Here is a 15,414-nt window from a genome sequence, read left to right on the forward strand (position 1 = left end):
ACTGTTACTAATAGTAAGCTGATACGTAGATTAACTAGAACCCTTGAAGCAGTAGTGAATGAGACTATTTCCGCCTTAGGCAATTTAACGGAAGAGCAGTCTGCTATGCGGATTGTTGTGCTTCAAAATCGTCTTGTCCTTGACGTCATCCTGGCTGATAGGGGCGGAGCTTGTAGGGTCATCGGATCAAGCTGCTGCGTATTCATACCAGAAAATTCGCCATCTGTATATAAAGCCATCACTCGCCTTCATAAGATTGTAAGCCAGATACACCAGAACCCAGGCACTTGGACTTGGTCCAGTTGGTTTTGGAATGCGGTATCAGCCTGGGGATGGAGAGTTTTATCCTTCCTAGGTATTGGCCTTCTCATACTATTCAGTTGCTGTCTATGTCTACAATGTGGACCAGCGATTTGTGGTCTGTGTGCCACATCGTGCATTCCACATCAAGATTTACGTTCAAGATCCCGGAAGAAGAAAGAAGAACAAATGATGCTATATGAACAGATCAATGGATTGATGAAGATTGATATCTCTTGAAGGGCAAGTAGGGGACAAGGAGGGAATGTGGAAATATGGATTTTCTGGTCAGTTATGTCCCCTATCTTGGACCCCAACGGTTACATGAGCATGTCACAAGTACATGTATGTTCCCTCCAGTTCCAGTTATGAAGACGCAAATACATGTGCGTCCACCGTCAACATGTCCTTTGTCAGATCCGCCGTGAATAGGCCGGATATTCCATTCCTAAATATGAAAGGCCACCGGCTTTATATGGTTCACTTATGCCACTTTACAGTCCAGGCAAGTAGGCCCTGATTCTGTCATCAAAACTCCTCTTGCCTTCTGCCTCTGAAAGCTCCAGTCCGAGCCTGCATCTGTGACCATGAACTTTGTCTCATTCTCTGCGCGGCTCACGAAGCCTGACATCAGCCTATTCTCTGCCAAGAACTGTATTTCACCTTTGAATTATCTGCCTCTCCCTCAGCCGATGCATTCCTGCCTAGTAGTTTAAGTAAACATTCTTCCAGTTACCAAGCAAAAAGGCCCATCTTCTCTGTCCTCATGTAAGTAATTCATAGCCCTGTTACTAGGGAATATTCCTACCCCCTCGCATTCAGTGTAGACACTTAGACGCTTGTACACGCACGCACAGTCAGTATAGAATAGATTCTGTCCGAGAGTCCTTCTTTTGTGGATAACATAGTTCTTTAAACATAGGATGTTAGATATGATTTGGGATTAGGTTGACTTGACCCCCCAGACTTCTCGTCTCCACATATAGAGCTAAATGTCAAGTCCTCGTCACCCCCTAGTTACACGTCAATTACACGTCATACTGCTGCGCGCGCATCTATGCCAAGTATTATCTTATAGATCCACCTATACATGACATCATAACCAATCATGTTCCTTTTTACTCATTATTACACCCATTTTCGGTTACGCAGACAAACGTCAATGTCCTTATCAATTGTCACGCCTACTGTATTCACTTCATTATAATGTATGTACTATAAAAGTTACTTTTCTGTCAATAAAGTATGTACTTCACTTCCTGAACCCCCGTGGTGATGGAACTTGAAGCATCCGATTATAATCGATTATTGGAATAAAGCCCATTCCGAAACTCTAATATCACGGATTCTGCCTCTCATTTTTATTGAGCTATTTTATAATGTTTCTGTATCAAATTCAGTCCCGGTAAAGGAATTTTTATTTACCATTTATTGGTTAGCTGGATGGCTTGAGGGTGTCTACTCCCTGGCTTGGACAAGGCTGAGGCCTAAACTGAGGTAGATCAAGGGGGGGAATTCTAGAGACCTGGCTCCCTCACTCTACACAACCCCTCTGAATTAGTCTCAGCTCACCCCTGGCACAATCAAGCTGGTTCCAGCACCTCTCTAGCCCCTAGGGTAGTCTCTCAGGATTCCACAGGGCCTTAGGCGCCCTCTATTCCACTTACTGCCCTTTTTCTGAAGCTCCGACGCCGCTGGAGTCGTGTCGACGCTGTGAGGCGGTTCCGGTTCGATGTCGGCGGCCACGGCGCAATGTCAGTTCTTGACGACGCCGGTAGGCGGTTCCGGTTCGATGTCGGCGGCCTCGGCTCGATCTCGTCCTCCGGTTCGATGACGTCGGGCAGTCTTGGCTCGATGTCGACTTCAGGCGGCTCCGGTCCGATGGCGACCTCAGGTTCGATGACGTCGGCCGGCCTTGGCTCGATGTCGACTTCCGGCGGCTCCGGAGTGCGATCCCCACTCCCGACCTCCGGTGCTCCTCTCCTCAGGTTCCGGCGACTCCGGAGTGCGACCTCCACTCCCGACCTCCGGTACTCCTCTCCTCAGGTTCCGGCAACTCCGGAGTGCGATCTCCACTCCCGACCTCCGGCACGCTTCACCTCGGTCTCCGGCGACTCCGGAGGGCGGACTTCACTCCCCCGTCGACGCCGCTCACTCGACCTCGGGTGACTTCCTCCTCGACCTCTGGTACTCTCTACGACCTCCGTCGGCGCCCTCTCTCGACCTCTGGTGGCTCCGGGTACGAGGTCTGCTTTTCCAGTCAGCGCCGCTTCTCCACCTCGGGCTCCGGGTCTCTAGGCTTCTCGACGTCGGACTCCAGGAAAACCAATAATCAGGTCAGGACTTTGCTATTCTTTGCTTCTAAGGCCTGTTCCTGCTGTCCAGGTCCTTAAGATGGTTTTTCTTGTTTCTTCCCACACAGGCCTCCAGGCTGGGCTCAGTCAGTAGGGACTAGTATCAAGGGTGGGTTTATGGACCCCACTCCAGGCACAAGTTTCCACCCCTGCTGCCTCACTCCTTCCTCCTTCAGGTTTCTGCTGCTCTCCCTTCACCAGTCAGGTGCCAACTGCCAGCTCCAACTGCCAACTCTCTGTCTTAGCTTCCCAACATTCTAAACCGCCTCCAACTGTCACAGGGCTCCAGAATGTTGCAGAAGGTTCTAGTAGGTTCCAGTGGGTTCTGATGATGTCACAGGTGGCCACCATTTTGTGCTCCAGGCCCTCAGACAGAAGTTCCAGGGGTAGATAAAATGGCTCCCTGAATCTGCATCAATACTAAAAAGTCTGGTGGTTCCCAAAAAGGAAAAATACTAACAGGGCTTGAGGCAAAAGTGGGACAAAATAAATAATGGAGAGGAGGGACCACCCAAAGGGCTGACAGGTCTAACAGTGGGCATAGGGGAAGCGAAGCATTGACATGGTGTGATCCTGGAGTGATTTTGAGGGTTTCATTCCATACTGCCTTCCAAATTAAGCTCCTAGTCTCTAGAAGAGTCATAGATTTGACTTTACTCATGTTATGCCGTATCAAAGCCACTATCTCTCTACTGCATCTTGGGGTAAGCCTTCTCTGCCTGCTAACGGTAGCTTGGGAGAGTCAAGTGTAAAAAGGCAGCAACTTGTTCATTAAATTGGAATGAACTAGAATTGCCCAATGAGAAACCAGAAAACTTGGGATCAATCCTGGCTTCCCCTCTTGACCAAATTGTGTGATCCTAGGCAATTGGTTTATTTCATTTTGCCTCCTTTTTCTTCATCATCACATATAAGGGCACCTTGAAATACATGGGTTCTGAATAGATATTGTACAAAACATTTCCTTGTGTTTGATTTAATAAACTATAATGTTGTGCATGTAGAATAACAACCCAAGCCACCCATAGGGTCCATATGACAATTGACTTGCCTCTTAGTTCGCTATTGGCAGTGTTGTCATGGTGGGCGGAGGCATGAGCATTTCTACATTCATTTTTGAAAACTCTTAATGCACTGATATAATCTGATGTACTAAAGTGAAATCGGCATGTTAATGAAAAACACATTTATGAATTTTGAATAGGCTTTTATCATATTTGTACACGTTTGATGCTAGATATTTTAAAAGTAAATGTGTTGCTAAAGTCAGTGGTGCAGGACACATTTGCTTTTTTTCCTTAACTTTATTGAGGGGTAAATAAATGCTTAGCAGTTCATTTAAAGTCAAGTAATTACATCAGCCCAGTGCTGTTGTTCAACAGGCCTGTGAAGGTCAGGAGGGCCACAAGCGGCCCCCGGGCCATACTTTGAATATCACTGAGGTAGAGGAATAAAATAAAAAACACCATAAACATAGTTTTAAATTGAATTGAAATAGTTAAAAATGTAAATACATATATTTTAATGTTAGAAACTAAAATGAAAACATATTTTAACTTATTTAATACCTTTTTTTGAATTTGAAAATGAATGTAACATACATTTTGAGCAACATATAATGAAATTAGGTTTAATAAGTCTATACATCACTTTTAATAATTATTAATGGATCATAATAATATACTCTTTTAGTACAGGTGGGAATTCTTTTGTTAAATCTTTCAAAAATAATATTCATTTAATGTATTTAAATGAATTACATATTTACTTTTAAAAGAAGTTAAAAATACTGCAACATTTTTCTTTTTTTTACATTTAAAATAAATATATAAACATAATTCACAATAATATTTTACACAACAATATTTTTACAATTTTAAAAAAACATCTAATTCACTTTTTTTCTGCTATATGTTGCAACAGGGAGTGTATTTAAATTGAAAAAAGAGTAAATATACTTTTATTTTAAATATTTATGTAAATTATTTGATATATGTATTTTAAAAAAAGAACACATTTAAAAAAGTTACACTGAAAATTATTTTGAATTAAATGTTGAATTATCTTAAATATAGTAAGGTTTAACATAAAAAACACAAATAAACCAATTCTATTTTTAATGTTTATTAATAATTATTTAGGGTGATGCATGGAATTAATTAAAATCAATTTAGATATATTATATTAAAAACGTAATGTTGCACTAATTACTTTCAAACACGTTTATTGAACTATTTTAAAATTAAATAATGAAAGTTTTTTTACACACTTTTTCACGGTAAAGTAGAACGCCTACATGTGTGATGATCTCCCTATAGGAAAGATAGGAGAGGTGGAGATTTATACTTATAGGTTTGTGAGTAGCATTTTGTAGTATGTTAGTAGTACTATTATAGTACTACTAAAGATAGTACAGAATGTAATTTGTGAATAGGCCCCATTGAATCTGAGTTTTAAAATTGATGAAATAACACAGATATAAGTATTTTCTACATTTTAAACTTTTCATCAGCAAAATATAACATTCATACAACGAAGTTGGTGGCATTGGCCATCATAGAACTCTGAACAGAATTGAAATGAATACCAGGGTGTGTCAAATTTTATATATGCTTTTGTTAAGGTGATAAATTTCACAATGAATACCATTGTCAATTTTGTCATCTTTTCAAGCCCTTACCAGCAGTTAAACATTACTGGAAACAAATTGCTGCTTAAGACATTTCTTGTCTCTGTGTGGTTTGTTTCCTGTAGACCCTACTGGTAGGATTTCTTTCATGCATTTAAAAAATAGTTTTTAACATTTGCAGAGTTTACACAGCTTGCCAAGTTTCAATTTAGAAAAACTAGCTTTAGAAAGTTCAGTAAAACCAGGAATACCAATTTAACAAGCTAATAATTCTAACTGCATACTAGGGACAACATAATGCTATTTAATCACTCAACTTAATTGACTGTAAAATAAGCACTGGTAAAGCCTATAGGTCTGGCAATAACATGTTGCATGTACAATGAATTCTCACAGGTGCATCTCTCACATGGATGTACTAACTTCATCTGGTGTACTGAGAATAAGAGTGAGAACCAAGAAAGAGCATCTGCCTGATATTCTGCAATGGAATATGGGCCCAAACAAGAGTGTATACGAAGAGGCATGAAACATATGGGATGGTATGTAGGGTTAAAGCTCAGAGCTGAGCTACTCAGTAGAGGTGTCAGCAGGTTCCTTTGGCACCATGGAAAGTGTCTTAAAAAATATCATTTTGTTCACCAGTGACTGTGGAGGGAGTCCAACTGAGTTTTAACAGAAGCACGCTGAGGTAAAGTAAGTAACATACATGGCAATGGCATGTTACAGAATCGGAAGATGCCAGATAAGGTACTTAGGTAAGCCAATCAAGATTGTATTCCTATAATCTAAACAGGATGAGATAGCTGCCAAGTTCATCAACCTTCTCCCTTTAAGAAGCAAGGAAGTAATTTCTTTACCTCTTCAAAAGGAGTACCATACAGTAGATCTTGTTGAGAGCAGCCAGAAGGTAAGATCCACCTTGCTCATAATACCAACATTGTTGGTTACTGTCGCAGGGACTGGGAGTGAGCCAAGAGCCAGTGATTTCCTAATGGAGGTTCATGTATAAGGTTATTTCCCAAAAACCCAAACCTCCATTTTTATCTACGTCAGCTTCGAAAGTCATTAAAAATACAACGTCTGAAGCAAGATATTCCAGATATTTAAGAAGGAAAGTCAGTATTACTACCCCTTTGTTGTATCAGAAAACGAATATCAACACCATAACTATTAAAAAGTAAGCTAAAGGAACAAATAAGAGAAATAAAAGGGATGAAATAAATGTTAAAGGGATAAAGAAAAGTGTATAATAATTTTTCAATAATGCCCGCATGTTTACTTATAGTAAATTAAATAGTACTTTAATTCACTCACAGCTAAATACTAAAAATACAATTCCAAGTGTACACATTAGATTTGAGACCTCTGTAGGACCACCGGACCTAGAGATATATTTATGATGGCCGCTTATTATCCCCTTCCTATGGTATTCATCAAGGAGTTCACAAAGGGGAAGTTCTTCTATTGTAGTTCTCACAGAGTCCTCAATGTACAACCATCTTTCTATTGTCTGCATATCACAATGTAAGCTCTCTTTTCTACTCCACTTGCCTAATCAGAGTTCACTGTGTAAAATCTGCCTCGCAGGATCTTGAGTCAAATCAATGCAAGCTGACACGGATGTATTGTGGACAAGAAACTCAGAACTGACCAGTAAACACAATAAATACATGTCTAACTAATGCTTTTTTCTTTTAAAAATGAAAAGTATTTTAATGCACACAAAATGACAAATATTACAAGATTTGGCCCAAATGGCCTCCCAGTGGAACTATATTAAAGTGTAGCAAGCAAAATAGCCCCCTATTTATTAAATTATGTATCAAGATTGTAGGGAAAGGGGAGGACTTCCGTTAGATCAACGTTCTGCCACGATAGTGGTAATCCCCCAAAAAGGTAAATCCCCGGACGACTGTGGATCATATAGGCCAATATCATTGTTAAATACCGAAGCAAAAGTGCTGGCAAGCAACTGGCAACTAGACTGAAGACAGTGATCTCCGCATTGGTCCATCCGACCCAATCTGGGTTCATGCCCCAACGGGGCACACAACTTTACCTCCGGAGGTTATATGGGGTGCTAGACAGGACGAGAACATGACAGACAGAAGACGCGGTACTACTTTCCTTGGATGCCCAAATGGCATTTGATAGCATAGAACGGCAGTTTATGTTTGCAATGCTGAATAGACTGGGATTTGGACCCAGCTTTTGCACAAGAGTAAAACTTCTATGTCAAGAGCCACAATCCTGGGTGAGAGTAAATGGTGAGGTATCCTGTTCCTTTCCACTTAGAAAGGGCACACAACAGGGCTGCCCACTCTCGCCGATGATATTCGCCCTGGCGCTAGAGCCCTTGGCAGCAGTGGTCCCCAACGATCCAATATTATCTGGTATACAGGGAGGGGGTAACTGGGAGGACAGAATATCCCTTTATGCAGATGACATATTATTATATTTGGTTAATCCATATAGATCAGTGCACAGGTCACTAAATATATTCCATTTGTTTGGCAGTTACTCAGGCTACACAATAAACTGGGATAAATCCCTCATCTTCCCCCTAAGGGGAGTTGTCCTGCAGAAACTGATGGACAAGACACCACTGATAGTCAAGACCAAGTTTACCTACCTCAGTATCCAGATATCCATGAGCGAGGAGGTTTTTTTTTTCTTTGTAAACTTTTTTTTATTAAGAAAGAACAAACATCAGCAATGCAATGACAATACAGAGGGAGCAATGCAATAGGCTTCAGCGGTACAGTAGGTAAATTACAAAATACAATCATGCATGATGGAAGGTTTAGGGTGATGCGGGGTCATCCATTGTAGGGGCCAAGGGAGGCTGACATATTTCTCCACGATAGGAGTTCCACAGGCCCCATATACTAGACCATTTTTGGGGACATCCATGTGATACATATAAGTCTTTTCTCTGAACCTTGCCCAGTCCAAGTCTTTTTCCCAATCATGTGCTGTGATATTCCTCTTGGCCAGCATTAGCCCCAATCCCAATGTAACCCACTGCGTCAAGCAAACATTTAAATCAGTTGGTTCCCAGATGTTTAAGAGACACCTACGGGCCTCCACACGAAGCTGCACAGACAGAACAGTATTGATGATATCGTGAATGTCACGCCAGTAGGGTTGGATCTGTGTACATTCCCAAAGTATGTGAAAAAAGGTTCCCAGCTGGCCACAGCCCTGCCTGCAGGCGCCAGCCTCTACCCTTCCCATTCGTACCAATTGGGGCCCCGTTACATAAATACGGTGGAGAAGTTTTAGTTGGACAAGGCGGAGACGAGCTGGTATTGCTACTACTCTGGGAGAGGAGAATGCCTCCTGCTATTCCTCGTCGTCTATTTCTATGCCATCCCCAGTACACTTCTCTCGGAGGGCCTGGAGAGGGTCCGAGATGTTGTTGATCAGTTTTTTATATATCAAGGAAATGGTGCTGTCAGGGAGATGACCATCCAGCACTCTATCCTCCAGTGGGGATGATTCCGGCAGTGTGGTCCCGGGCTGTAAGTGTGTGCGAAGTGCGTGTCGAACCTGTGTGTATCGGAAGCGCTCTGACTTGGCTAGGTTATATTGTTGCTGCAGCGCTGCAAAAGACTTAATATCAGACTTGTCCCACAAATCCCTTATGCATGCAATACCTATGAGATCCTATTTGTCGAATCCCTTACTCCTCCACAGGTCACCCAGTTGCTCAGAATCCCATAGCAGTGTTGCGAGCGTTAGTTTTCGTCTCCAGCCTAGGCGTTTGGTGGCTGCATGCCAGACGTGTACTGCATGTTAGGTGGGGCCCATAAGTGGATAGCGCCGGGGCCTAGAGTAAAGGGCTCTACTGAAGGTCCCTCCAGAGAGGAGCCACCTGTCCATGTTATATTCCGGGTCGCAAGATTGGGCATAGGTGCAGTGGTTAATGAAGGACAGATGAGACGCCCAATGATACAACTTTATATCTGGGAGGCTGATGCCTCCGTCGTACCAGTTCAGGGAAAGTTTGCTGAGAGCGATGCAAGGTTTACCGTTCCACAGTAGGTCCCGTTGGAGGCCCTCGACCTCCCGGAAATATGACGCGGGTATCGGATCCATGAAATTCTGTCGGGCGTACAGGAATCAGGGTAGGGACATCATCTTAAAAAGGGCGGCCTTACCTAACATGGAAAGGGGAAGCGACTGAGAGGAGGACTGTTTACCGGACAAATTATGCCCCAAATACAGCGACTAAAAAATGACACGGAGCACTTGAGGAACCTACCGGAGTCCTTGATAGGCAGAACGCTGCTCTTTAAAAGTATGTCTTTACCAAGGCTAATATATGTTTTACAAAACACCCCATATATAATACCCAAGACAGTGTTCCAGGGAATAAACATGAAACTGAGAAAACTATTATGGAACGGAGGCAACTCCAGGATTGCATTGTGTAAGTTACAGCGGTGAGTTTATGAAGGAGGGCTTGCAGTCCCTGACATCCAGAAATATTATTGGGCTTTACAGCTGACAGTGGTAAATGACTGGGCATTTACAGTCCTCAATGACCCAGCCTTCAGGGCAGATCGATGGGCTATGGGAGACAAGGGATATGTGGCAGCACTATATTGCAGAGGCAAAGAACAACAGCTCCCTTGGCACGCGCAGATAGTAGTGCATGTATGGTGGGAAGCGTCAAAACATACAGGTTTTTGAGGGAAGACTGATGGGAAAACTCCACTGTGGAACAGCCACCAATTAATTGAAGTGAGGGCCCTGAAAGGGTTAAAAAAAATGGGAAATGCTAGGAATTGATAATTTAGAGGATATATGAAGAGGGCAGGCACAGATCACCTTCGACAACCTAAAAATGGAATATGACATGGTAGACACAAGAAGATTCAAATATATTCAACTAGGCCATGCCCTACTCCAACATATTAGAAAGGGTGAGACTCTTCCGGACAATTCGCCTCTGTAGGACAGATTGTTAATGGATCCAATGATGACAAAGGCCACCTCACTAACATACAGGAAAAAAATGTACAACTCGCCCAATCCAATAGACTCCCTAAAGGGAGAGTGGGAAATGGCTTCTAGAGGATGAGGATTGGGAGGAGGCAATACAAAGTCCAAGGGAAGTTGCGATAAAAGCTCAATTCCATCTCATTTAGCTAAGTATACTTCAGAGGTCCTATGGTCCTATGCCTCATGCTCACTACTGCTTCGACTGGGCCATGGTATATCTAGGTATAGTGCAAGGGGGTGTGGAGGAATCGGATCCTTTTTTCACATTATCTGGGAGTGTAGTTTCGTCCATAACTTCTGGAAGGAGGTGACACAAGTTGCGTCTTACATCGCCGACCATGATGGCGCCTATTATGTGTGACGGGCAAAGTAAAGTGGCCCAAGTACACAATCATCTGGCTTAGAATAGCTGCTACCGGGGCGAAAAGGAATATAGCGAACAAATGGGGTGTGAACAGACCTCCAGACGTAAGGGAATGGCAAGAGGAACTTGCTTGGTGCTCCGGTGCTGAGAAAGTAATATATAAAGCCTCAAGATGCCCCAAGAAATGGGACAAGGAAAGCGTATAGGGGATACTGAATGGGAATTGATTAAACGGGGTGATGTTAAAAATGTATACAACTCCAAGACTTGTAACATTTAAAGTGGGGAATAGGGCAGGGGGGCAGCCTGTGAGTTAGGCCTAGTAGATAGAAGTATGTGTACTATTCTGTATTCTGTATGATGTTCATGAAACGATGTTGTGAATGACTGTTAACTCATAAATATATATATTTTTAAATATATTACAAGATTTTAGGTGGAATTCCAAATTGGAATCCCTCCTTAGAAGCTTTGCAGACTCAACAGGACACAAATCACGCACCCTAAAGAAATATCAAAGTGTGCAACTAAACCTTGTAAATGTAGTCTGATCTCATAGTTTTGAGGTACTGTGTGCCAATTTGTGCTCCAGCAGACTTTAATCTTAAAAGCTAGCAATGCATCATTACTGGCATATTGGAAAACAATCAAAACTTTTAACCCAACAGTCATTTTACATACACTTCAAACAGGTTTGAAGTGTAAAATGAGAGGGCTACTTGCCACCAGATTTAATACACTGTAAAGCAATGTGATATTGTCATTGTGAAAATAAATGAACATGACAATGCAGTCTCTGCCTAAAGAATCCCATACACGTTTAGGAATACTCAAAATATATACAGCATAGTATGGTTGGCAAAAAGGCATTGGCTGGATTTTGTTACCTTGAGTAAAGGCCAGTAGTTAGACAAATTGCAAGCATTCCTCCGTTCACCTTTTGTGTGTTTAATGTAACACCCTAAGTAGCCAAGGGTGTGATCACATGTGGGTGCCTTGCTCACAGTGTCACTGAAACCAAGCTGAGGAGGCCCAATCAGGCCAAAAATGGTCTTGGATTGTTTGTGTTCCAGTTCAGAGAGAATCTGGCTTAGCAGTTTGGGCTGAAGTGTCCCTTATGAGCAAGACCAAAGCTTATTTGCATATGCTTGAGTCTAACCTAAGATACCATTGTGGGCAATAGAACAATGGGTTGGAATACTACCCCGAACAATTCCCAGTAGTTAGATAAATTGCAAGCATTTCTCCGTCGCCTTTTGTTCAAAGCATACACTGACATGAACTTTAAATATCTAACTGCAGATATCGGGCATTTTCCAGTGCGAGACCATGGCAGGGTGATATGTATTTATCCCCATCTTAATGTATTTGTCACACAGTTACCAATATAAATTCCCTTCTTATTGTATTTGGCAGAGAGTGAAAAGTGCAAACTCAACAAGTGGCGCTGTATGATGGGGTCACATAAGATTTGTCCTGGAAATGACCATGTAAAATCCCTTTCTAATTTATTTTCCAGAGAAGAAAGAAGTGACCATGTTCCACAATGCATTTATCAGATTTCACAATATAATACCCGTTCCTATTGTGTATGTCAGGAAATTCATAAAGTAGGGCCCCTTCCACTGGTACCTTTTTTAGTGTTCACAATGTAAAAGCTTTCCGTGTTAGTTCCTATTATATTTTTCTCGCAGTTCACAGAGTAAAGCAACTTGGTATTGGTGTTTCGCAAGTAGTTCCATAAAAGCCTATTAGATTTAACATATGCTTTCCTCAATCAATAATTTGGACCTACTCCCTGTGTCACAACTTTTCATGACAAACAGATCAGACCTATGGCACCTGGCATTACTTTTTGTAATGAACAAGTCATGCTTATTACCTTGTTCATTGGCTTATCACCATAACCAGCCCAAGGGTACCATATTGCATATGATCTGCAATACAACAACTCTTTCTTGGTAATGTACACACATTTTGCCCAGTCACCTCCAGTAGGAAGGAAGATCAATGTTTATTTATTTATTTATTTAGTCATTTGTATTGCGCAACGAATCATCCCAGGGGGATCTCTCGGCGCATGAGAGAAGAGCACCATGTTGTGGAGGAGACATTAGAATAAATAGGTCTTGAGCAGCTTTTTGAAATGACAGAAATTGGTACAGGCACGGATCTCGTCTGGCAAGGAATTCCACAGAGTGGGAGCCAGGTACGAAAAAGCCCGGCCACCCATCCTAGCCTTCCTGACTCTGCGAACACAAAGCAGATTCCGGCTGCTGGATCTCAGCAGTCGTGTAGGATGATACAATTCAAGCTTCTTCGTCAGGTAGGCAGGGCCCAACCCATGAAGGGACTTATAAACTAGTCATAACAGTTTAAAAGTAGACCTCTTTTTGATGGGAAGCCAGTGTAGTTGGCGCAGGAGGGGTAGCGAGGGGGTCCATGCCGGCTTGTTAAGGACAAGACGGGCCGCCGTATTTTGGACCACCTGTAATTTAGCGGCCAAATCCTCCCTCATCCCAACCAGCAGTGAATTACCATAATCCAGTTGACTAATCAAAAGTGACTGGATAAGGGACTGTCTGGCCATAAACGGAATTTATGGAAAAATCCTTCTGAGCATTCGCATGGTTCCAAAGCAGGTGCCTGCCACTGATTTTACCTGCTCATCCATTGATAGGTTGTTGTCAATTTTTATGCCCAGATTCTAAGCCCAACCTCTGGGGGCGGGTGCGTCTCCTAGCTCAGATGGCCACCAATCAGGGGTCCACATCTCCTTCGCCTTGCCATATAGGACGATTTCGGTCTTTGAGGAGTTGAGCTGGAGGAAGCTCTTCTTCATCCACTTCGCAATGCTAATCATACAATGTCTAAATTTAAGTCTGGTGACCGCAGGGCTGTTCTCGATGGGGACTATCACCTGGGTATCATCGGCATAAGATATGGTTTCAAACCCACAATTTCTAATGATTGAGGCCAGGGGAGCCACATATATGTTAAACAAAATAGGGCTCAAAACGGAGCCCTGGGGAACTCCTTTGTCAACGCTAGTGGTTTGAGAGATGAATGACCAAAGCTGAACACGTTTATTTCTGTCCGCCAGAAAGTTCTGGAGCCATGTAAGGGCCCTGCCTCCGACACCAATCTCTCGCAACCGGGCCAAAAGGATCCGATGGGAGATGGTGTCAAAGGCAGCCGACAGATCCAGCAGCACCAACATAACAGGGACATCCCTTTCCAAGGACATCCTTATGGTGTCTATTACTTCCAACAGTGCTGCCTCAGTGCTATGTGAGGCATGGAAGCCCGACTGGGAGGCATCCAATATGTTGTTCTGCTCCAGGAAATGGTAGATATGTCTGTTAACCAAGGCTTCCATAATTTTTGCACCACACGGCAAAAGAGAAATCGGTCTAAAATTCTGAAGATCACTAGGATCCGCTAGCGCCTTTTTCAGAAGGGGTTTTATGCGCGCATTTTTCCACTTACGCGGAACAGTGGCGGTTGCAAGTGAGATATTGCAGACGTTTGTGAGGGCCTTGGCAAGGACTGGAGATAACGCTGACATAACAGCGAGCGGCATTAAATCTGATGGAGAGCCGGATTTTGCTCGCGCTAATAGGGAGCAAACTTCTTCCCTCGTAACATTAGGGAGACTGACTCTGGCACCCAAAAATAGAGGCCTTACCATGAGCGCCCTCCTCAGAGCCAAAGGTACGATAGATCACAACGATTTTGTTGATAAAGTGGCTCCCTAGGCTCTCACATAGTTCCTGTGTAGGCGGTGGGAGCGGATTATCGGCTCTAGGATTAGTGAACTCCTTTAGGATGATAAAGAGTTCCTGGGATGATTTTTTAGCTTCCATGATACGGGCACCCAAATACAATCTCCTAGCTGAATTGCAACTATTCAGGTAGGGTCTACGTGCGGTTCGATAGCGCAGTTCATCTTGCTCCAGCTTGGACCTTCCCCATCTTCTCTCCTTGGCCCTACAGGAGGCTTTCTCTCTCCTAAGACTGTCTGAGTACCAAGGAGCGGGTGCAGCCCTTGCCTGGATCTTTACCCTCTTAAAAGGAGCATTGGAGTCTAAGGCGTTGGTTATGGCAACTTCGAATCAATCTAAAGCCATATCACCATCATCGTCCTCCTCAAATGTGGAAGAGACAAAGGCCCCACTAAAGGCAGCCGGTGTCACCTTTTTCCAGGGTCTGCGAAGGTCTCTGTGACTATGAGGGGGGCTAGAAGATTTTATAGATACCCACGAGAAGTTAAGAGCTGAGTGATCAGTCCAGCCCATCCTCTGCGGGGATTCCACCACCACCTCCTTGATGTTAGTAAAAATAGTGTCCAGCATATGACCCGCCTCATGGGTGGCACCAGTGGCTCTAGGGGAGAGATCAAGAGCCTCCATCGCCGCTATCAGACAGGCAGATTCCCTGCTGGAAGGTGCCTCCATATGATGGTTAAAGTCCCCAAACAGCAGGAGCCCATCTGCTTGAAGCGTGTACGGGGCCAGCCTTTCCAACAGAGTACAGCAAAATTCTCTCTTATTGCCTCCAGGGGGGTGATACACTAGGGCACCCATCCATTCGATGACTTGGCCCCGTGATACCCTAAATATCAACAACTCAAGATTGGGGGAAGAGATAGTATCTAGAGTCTTAATATGATACGGGAGGCGCGATGCAATGGCCAGTCCTCCACCCCGCTTACCCGATCTGTCCAGTCCAATGTGTAGGCAGAACCAATGCCA

Source organism: Triturus cristatus, chromosome 4_1, assembly GCF_964204655.1.
Source record: "Triturus cristatus chromosome 4_1, aTriCri1.1, whole genome shotgun sequence".
In the NCBI taxonomy this organism is placed as follows: domain Eukaryota; kingdom Metazoa; phylum Chordata; class Amphibia; order Caudata; family Salamandridae; genus Triturus; species Triturus cristatus.